This window comes from Gordionus sp. m RMFG-2023, chromosome 5 (assembly GCF_954871325.1).
Source record: "Gordionus sp. m RMFG-2023 chromosome 5, tfGorSpeb1-WG-v2, whole genome shotgun sequence".
NCBI lineage: Eukaryota > Metazoa > Nematomorpha > Gordioida > Chordodea > Parachordodidae > Gordionus > Gordionus sp. m RMFG-2023.
In genome coordinates, this window is record NC_088779.1 from 3,056,071 (window position 1) to 3,065,626 (window position 9,556).

A 9,556-nucleotide genomic window follows, 5' to 3' on the forward strand; every position below is an offset into this window, starting at 1 on the left:
TTTTGATAATAATCTTCAAAATTGTATTTTATTTTTTTTAACGTATAAAAATATATAATAAAAATATCATGTAAACTATTTGTAAAATAATATCTATATAAAAACTGTAAAATAAAAAAAATAAATTAATATAATAAATTGTATGTTGGGTGGTAGGAGGTCAAGAAAGAGAGACGTGGATGCCAATGCAGTTCTGCATATATCAATAGATATGCGTTGTCTGAGATAGAAGCCTTCCTGTGGGTCACCAGTGATGGCGTGAATTTTTTTACCAAGGGATTTGAAGATGGTTAGAGCATGATTGCCAAAAAATAAGATATTATTGATACATGTTCTAATATATTTGCTATCTTATCGAAGATATGGTTCTATAAAGACTGAAATTAATTTTTTTTTATAATTTTGTATATTTCACAATTAAAATATTTTATTAAATTTCTTTTACTTAGTTAAAATAATATAATTTCTAAATTTATAATTATATAATTAAAAATAAAATTCTATAATTGACTTCCTAAAATGGAACCATAATTGTCTCTAAAAATTCGACCTAAATCTTAATCTATGGTATTTAGACGATGGGACCATCTGTGGCCCCTAAGCTAATGTACTTAGCGCCTTAAATCACCTGGAATCAATTCCCAAGCTATCGGCCTGGTATTCAACATAAATAAAACAGAATTATGCTTGTTAAACAATAAGCCACAAAAGTTGGAAGGCTACAAAATCATTGGATAGTTTAACCCTACTTGCGTCCCCCATTAGCCAATGCTACCAAATCTCAAGATTTCCTTCTTACATTTTTAAATGCTTTTACAGCATGGAGCACATTCTATGTCACCTACTGGCACACCAAAGTTTATTTTTAATATGCAAATGCTTTTTTATACCAAAAATTTTTCACATTTTCCGATCATCATCTTTTTCCAAAAACAACAAATTCATATCTATAATTCAAGATAAATTTAAAATTTTTCTAGAAAAAATTTTAAAATTAAATTTAAACTCATTCAATTGGTCACTTGCTCAGCTACCTTTTGGCGGTTTAGATTTTTTGTCACTCAATCTTATATCCTTATCATTCGTATCCAGATTATCAAACAATTCTATGATTTCTGGCTTCATATGCCCTACCGATAGTTTATTAGATGATGCTATTGACAAATGGAAGGCAAATATACCCATTAACACTGACTTACCATCAATAAACACACACAAATTTTTTTCACACCTTTAATCTGGAAATACCAAATAGATATATCAGTCAATCCACCTTTAGATTGCATTCAACTCCTTCAATTATCTGACAGACTTGGTGGTCATAAATGGTTAGAATCACTCCCTAGTCGTAACCTTGGTAATCTCTTATCAGATGAACAATTGAGAGTAACCATTGGTTTACGTCTAGGTTGTGACATTGTACAGCCTCATGCTTGCATCAAATGTAAATCAACCGTCGATTCAAAGGGTAGGCATGGCCTTAATTGTATATTTAGTCAAGGGCGACACCCACACAGCAGTAAACCATATAATAAATAGAGGCCTAACAGCTGACATTCCGAACAATTTTGAACAATCAAACTTATCTCAAGTAGATGGCTTAAGACCTGATGGTATGACAACCATACCTTGGGCCCTCGGTAACACTTATATAGGATTACACATGTGTCTCGTCATTCCTTACAAACATAAATTTCAATTTAATAACACATGCAGAAATTAAAAAGACTAACAAATACAAAAATAACAACATATTCACTCCTGTAGTGACCTCTATCAAGTGGCATTTTTCGCCTTCAACATTTATGTCTTTAAAATATCTGGGTAATAAAATATGTCTTTTCATAAATGAACCCAGAGAATTTCTTCTTATTCGACAAAAAATTCAAATAGAAATTTTTAGATACAACAATCAACGGTGTGGGAACATAAAGTGCATGAGACCTATTGCAATGCGTAATTCTTTGTTTGTTAGGAGGAGTCCTAAGTTTGAGCTGAGCAAAGCTTCTAACCATTCGTAACCCGATAAGGAAGATAAAAGTTGTGGAACTTGCAGTTGTTGAGGGGGAGAGAGATGATCAACAGTTAAGGATTCATCAACTAAAATGAGTGATAATAAATGTGAAAGAATTGAAGGGTATTCCTTAGACGCACCACTCGATATTAGATATTCAACGGAATGGCGTATTAAGGGAAGATCCCAGTCATAAAACAATAACATTAAAACAATCATAATGATAATGATTGGTTTATATTTTGTTATAATTCGCGCATACATTCTTTCTTCCTATTAAACAATTTATTAATATTCAGCCTAAATTCTCGTAATAATAACCTGCTGGTAGGCATATAATAGAACAATGAATTGTAGGATACAAAAAAGAAAAACATTAAAACATTTTTTGACCCTTCTTAAATAATTATTAGATTTTATTCGTAATTTCTTATCTCAAAATTTATGAGTTGATAGCCCCTTAGACCTTGTTTTGTTAAATAGCCTGATTTAGATCGATTTTTCAAACGGCTCGATTAAGATTTTTAGCTAAAATAATAACAAGAAAGCATCGAGATTTGGAAAATAGATGTCCAAACATTTATGTCAGTTATGAGCTATATCTTAAGGCTTAACTTAGACCACCTAACAACTATCCCACGAACTTGGAGAAATCTTTTATCTCTATTATATTTGCGTTATAACCTTCCCTACAATTATTACTGGTAACACATTTATCCTCTCCAAATATATTTACACCAATAGCCATTATATACTATCAATGAACAATTGACCCCTAGCACTCTTGATTAATAAAACATTTATAAAAAGAAGAATATTATTTTTAAGGTAAAACATACAAATAAAAATTTTGAAATATAAATACTACCCCTAATTTGGCTATTAACCCCTTTCCCCTTTCTCGTCCCATTTTAAATATCCAAATTAGTTTATCTACCATTTTCTTATTGAGAGTAATAACGTATCTAACTTTGATAAACAGAGAGGTTCAATGATGATGTAGTTCTCAAAAGTTGATGTTACAATAAAGAAAAGCATTTCTTATTGGCTAAGCACCTCATATATATTCATAGTTCTAGACGCTTATTAATCTTTAAGAAAGATTACGAGTTCCTATCTTAAAACCAAACTGGTATGAGACTATTATAAAATCAGACATTTTGGAGAAATGTATAATTCTATTAATTTATCAAATGTGTTAGGTTTTAGAAGAAACATAATTGAAACAAATGATGCTCTTGCTACGTTTTAATTTTCTAATCTTCGAGATATTATGCAACATGCGTATTTCAAAAATCTTAACAATAATCTAAATTAAATAAATAAATGTAATGTATATTCATGATCAAAGTGATAAATAAATGTAATGTATATTCATGATCAAAGTGATAAATAAATTTGATGTTTTTAAATATTGGCAATGTGAACGATGAGGATATCTATCTATTACTTTCGCAATTTTCGAATGAATATTCAATTTAATTTTAATTTTACATAAATAGATATAATCATTAAGTAATTAATTTATATATTTAATTTTTTTACTTATATTTTTATCTGGTGTTATTCAAATGAATACAGTTAAATTCATATTATTCAACATAAATATTTATATTTTTTTTTATTTAAACAAGAGGTTTAACCCAATATTTGATAGTTCAACCCATAATTAAATCCCGTTTTAAGTTTAACTTCGAGATTGATTCTTTCTTCTTAGTTTATCACAGAAGATGTAATCATTTTTTTTTGAGTTCTCTGTCGAAGCTGAAACCAACTTTTCTGGTAGACTTCTTCTCTATATTTTATGCTAAATAAACTTTGGCAACAAATTTGAGTCTTGTTTTTATAAAGTTAAACATAGATATTGAAACTATTTTATTTTAAAAAGTTTATCATATAAAATGTAGCTTATGTTATTAAATATAACATCGAGGATATAGTCGTTTTTTTTTAAATAACCTCAAGTCTGAATTCCAGGATAAAATTTAATTTAGATATAATTACGTTAGTATAATATAGAGTTTGTGTTTAAAAAGACTTCTGTCCAGAATTCCATAACCATGCGATAAAAGGAATCGTTTTATTAGACCAGCCAACAATCTTCATAGTGTAAATCAACTAACGGACAATCTAGGAATTGAAACCAGGGACACCAATCTATGTTCACCTCTATTTTTTATAACTAAGAGGGATGTACCCAAAGTGATTTCCGACTTCTCCAGTATCTCTAGGAATTTCATAAAGTGTTCTTATCGTTTAAAAATGATCAAAATGATAGCCTCGTTGATAGCTACCCCTACAAGTCATTAAAATTGATTGAACTAAAATAAGCTTCTAATTCCATTAGCATAAAGCCGACATCGATTCTTCTAATTCGCCTTGGCACAATTGTTGCAGATATAAAATCCAATCAATGTGCTAATTTTCCTTACCTACAAAACGTAATACCTTCATATTTTAGTACCATGTTACATTTATAGAAGATGCCACTTATCGATTACTGTAAAGCATACCGTCTGTCGAAGTCAAAAAAGAAATAATGTGATTCTTTTCCATTTCATTTTCCATCAACAATATTATCCAAGAGGATGCCTCACAAGTATATCGGTATCGTAGAATGGATGGCAAAATAGTTCACGCCGAACTATCTAATATCTATATTGAGGGACTCATGGCCATCGCTCAAACTCTAAAATGGGTAAAGGTTTCCAATAAGGCAAATCAACGGAAAGACCTTTGGATCTCTAGGACTATATAGTTACCACGATCCTTCATTTAATGTTTTAACCACGAGTAGTAAGCAAAATAATATGCAAGATAAATGAGAAAGTTGATTAAGGTTTGTTTTAAATGATACATTTAAAATAATAATAGACCAATTGGAAGTCGTCGGTAGGAAATTGCGAGATAACGTATATTATTCGGAAATGGAAGGTGTATAATTGCCGTATACCTTATATAGGCATTGGAACTTCCTTCTGAATCTCTCAAATTCATTGATAAATTTCCAAACTAGAGTGCGGTTATAAAATATGATAGAATATATAGTAAGAAGAGAACTTATAATATACATATATATGTATAAAACATAGGTTAATCAAAGAAAATGTTGTGTTCTAACGAAGATATCTCATTATGGTGTTCCACGGTAACGTTTGTGATTGATTATGATACTAGCGTATCTCCTGAAAGGCCTAGGGAATTATCGTCGGGATTAAATTTGTCAGCTTATTATACGTTTGTCCAGATAGCTTGATTTGTCAATAAAATAGAGTGATGGGGCTGCTTTTACCTCTGGTAGAGCTTGATCAATGGCTATGAGTCCCTCAAAATCGATATTAGGTAATTCGGCCTGTGCCATCCATTCTGCGATACCGATATTCTTGTGAGGCATCCACATGGAATAATATTGTTGATGGGAAATGAAATGGGAAAGAGTCACATTAGTTCTTTTATGACTTCGACAGACTTAAGGTATGCTTTAAGGTAATCGATGAGTGGCATCTCCTATGAATGTAACATGGTACCATAATATTAAGGTACTACGTTTTGTAGGGAAGGGAAATTAGCACATTGATTGGATTTTATATCTGTAACAATTGTGCCATGGTGAATCAGAAGAATCGATGTCGGCTTTATGCTAATGGAATGGAATTAAAAGCTGATTTTAGGTCAATCAATTTTAATGGCTTGTATAGGGGTAGCTATCAACGAGGCTATCATTGTGATCATTTTTAAACGAAAAGAATACTTTATGAAATTCCTAGAGATACTGGAGAAGTCGGAAATCACTTTGAGAGTTCCATCCCTCTTAGGTATAAAAAATAGAGGTGAACATAGATTAAAATCCCTGGTTTCAATTCCTAGATTGTCCGCTTGTTGGTTTACTTTATAGAGAAATTTGTTTTTCTAGTCTAATAAAACGATTCCTTTTATCGCTTGGTTGTTGAATTCTGGACAGAGGTCTTTTTAAACCATTTTCTTGGTAGATGTGGATTGTTTGTAGTTGGGTTTAAAACTAGACGCAGTCAAGTGGAGTGTAGCATTAAGGTTGATAACAGCTGCATCGGTTATTTCAGTACCCCTTAATCTAAGTAATTTGTGAATTTCCCGATAGATCTGCTATCCGTGGTAATAATCGGTTGTATGAAAACTATATTACAGACAAAAATCCTGTTTGTCCATATGTTAGCCATGATAATGGGGTTCTTTTATCCCATAATAATGCATATATAGATATAAATAATAAATATGTATTATAATAAAATGAATAAAGATTTAAAATAAATAATAGATAATTTTCTAAACATTGAGCAGACAGGTTAAAGAAGAATTTTAGATAAATCAGCAAGAGGTGAGTTTTTTAAAAAAAAAAAACTATGGGGGAATTTGTTAGCGGGTTAAAATATTTTAAAATATTGATGGCGAGCGTTTGGGTTAAATATTTTCCACTATAGACCTCTAGGGTATACCATCCCTTTGTATTTGAAAAGATTTTGGTGCCTTGCGTTCTATCCCAACTACAACACTGAATTTGATCACCATTTTTTTGTTTAGTTTAACCTCTAGATTGAAGTTCCCTTTTTTAGTCTAACTTCAAATTTAAGCTTGGTTTTTTAAGTTTAATATCGTAATTGAAGCTTCGATTTTTAAAAACGGCTGACCTAATATTTTCGCGAAGGAATAACGCAAGCCTTAAGATTTTTATAATCGAAGCCTTTTTTTTTAGTGGCTTAAACGCTAGGTTTGAAGTCAATTCTTAAAAATTAGACGTTGAATTCCATTTATGATTTGTTTAACCTGTTGAAGCCCTATTTTAAATTTAATTTAGAGATTAAAAATCGCTAATTTTAGTCTAAGATTAAAACCAATAAAAGTTCAATCTCACGGTTCAACGATCTTTTATCATCAAATCCGATGTTGAAGCCAATTTTGGTTCTATTTAAACTCTCTAAGTTAAAATTTTAGAAGAAATTTGTTTTAACAGCTTTATCTGACTAAAAAACTGTTGAACTTAATACAGTGGCGGAGCTAGGAATTTTCCTTAGAGGGAGTCCATACATATAAAAGCCTGGAGGGGTTCGCCCCCCAGAACCCTCTTTAACGGGCCTTCGGCCCTTATGCCCGGCCTTCGGTCGGGTTTATCCTAAAAATCATATTTGTCTTATAATATAAAAGTCCTAGAATTATTGATCATTCTAATTAATGTTATTAAACGGCTCGATTTGAGCCGATTTTTATAAACAGCTAACTAAATATTTTAGCCAAACAAATATTGCTCAAGCCTAGAGATTTCACGAATAATTTTCTAAATCTTTGTATCATCCATGAGCAAAATTTTCAGGTTTTCTGATTTCAATAGTAATATAATATCCTTAATCATATATAATGGTATTTATTTGATATAAAGTCACTTTTGAGTTGAACGTATAATCTTAAAAAAAAAATTTGCTCTGGGGGTGTGGGGGTCCAAATCTGAACCCCTCCTCCCCCGTAGCTACGCCACTGCTTTACTACATCTTAACTTTGATCCGATCCTAAATTTTAACGCTTGTAAATAATAAATGTTTATATATTTCTAAAATGTTACATCTCTTTCGTGAATTATATTTTCTCACTTAAATAACTTATGGAGTGTAGGGATTAGTCTGGGTAGTAGTAATTGAGAAATATTTGAGCTTGATAAGCGATATTATTGATTGTGAATATAAATTTTATTGTAAACTATTTTTATTAAAAATATTGGATTCATTTATTTCCATATCAAAAAGATGATTATATATATAAGTCTTTTCAATCGAATCCGTAAAAAAATATCATCTATTTATAAGAATTTCTTTTTCTTTTTAAAACATTTAACTTTTAAACTCAAAATGAAAGAATTTAATATCATCTGATAAACTGTATCAAAACAATGCTCAGAATAGGTTTAATCTTTTCCATTTCATTCCATAATATTACGAAAAAAGCACATTGTCTGATTTAACCAGACAATCTCTACATTAGAGGTCTGCATTGGGTGGAGGCCTGCCCACTAAGTGGGCGAGTGGGCAAAAATTTTATAAAAATGGGAAGGTGGTCGGGCGGCATAAAATAATTTTTAAACTAGTGGCGGGTTGGGGAGACGGGTTAAGAAATTTAAACAATGGGCAGCCGGGTTAAAAAAGACTTAAAATCATGTAAATAAAAATTGATAAAAAATTGTTCTTATGAACTCTTTTGGATATTAAAAAATTAAAATGTAACTTTTTTTTTGGGAAGGGGGGGGGGGGGGTATCATAAAATGTTTCTTAGAATAAATAAACTTTTTTATATATTAAACTACTTTGGTGGTGGAAACAACGAGGAAGAGATGTGTCAAAAGGTATCAAGATTTGCGAGAAAAGTATTGGCAAATTACTACAACTAGGAGAATTTAGCATTGCTGGAAGGCTTTTATTATAACAAAGAAGAAGATATTTTAATCCAGAAAATGTTAATTCATTATTATTTTTGCATTTATAGTTACATAAATTTTATATTTATATTTTTTTCATAAATATTTTATTTGATCAAATATATTATCCATAATTTTAATTGAATATTTTTTTATGCTTAATATAGTATTTTCTTAAATTATAAAACTTTTTATAGAGGTTTAATGCTTAAATTTTTTTTAGATGCTTAAAAAATTGAAAAAAATGGCCATAATTATTAAAATAGGGGGCTTGGTTAAAAATTTTTTAAAACATTGGGTGGGCGGACTTATGATCCAAAACCCCGCCCAATGCTAAAACTCTAGTGTACATTGCCGAAAATAAAACATTGATGCTAACATATATATATTGGGAATCAACATTAAATTCCCAGTTTAATATGCATAATATTATTTTTACTTGAAAATAATTAAAGAGTTAATTAATATTAAAATTTTAAGAAAACTTCAAAATTTACTAATAATCTTATTCACCATTAAGTTTCCAGTTTAATTCTTCTTTTTCTTAAAAAAAATTATAGTTTTAAATAAGTTCATAAAATATCTTTACTTTATAAATCAGGTATTTCCAGTAATCCAAGCAAATAATCGATTTCAGATTTCGATTAAAATGTTATGGGTGGTAAAATAATTGTGCTATCGATAAATTGTATTACTATGATAGTTAAATTTGCAAATATTTATTTAAATACTTTGATTAGATAGGAATAAAGTTTCCTAGCATCAAGTGTTTGTATATTGATTTTGTGAGCGAAATTTTTTTTAAAAAAAATTATTTGCTTTAATAAGCAGGTTTCTATCTATATTATTTGGCGAAATTCACGCGAAAAAAAACAATTTATAACTTTAATAAGGCTATAATAAGGGATATTTTCCCATGAGAAGTAACAATTAATAACATTTATTGATAAAAACGATTGATTCTTATTTATTTTTAAACAAATTTTTATTTTTTTATATTCCCAAAAACCCTGAAATTACTAACGCTTTTTCAAGAGTAATTAAATAATCACAAAAAAAAAACTTTATATCCCAGCGTAAAATAAATATTTTAAAAAAAATAGAAT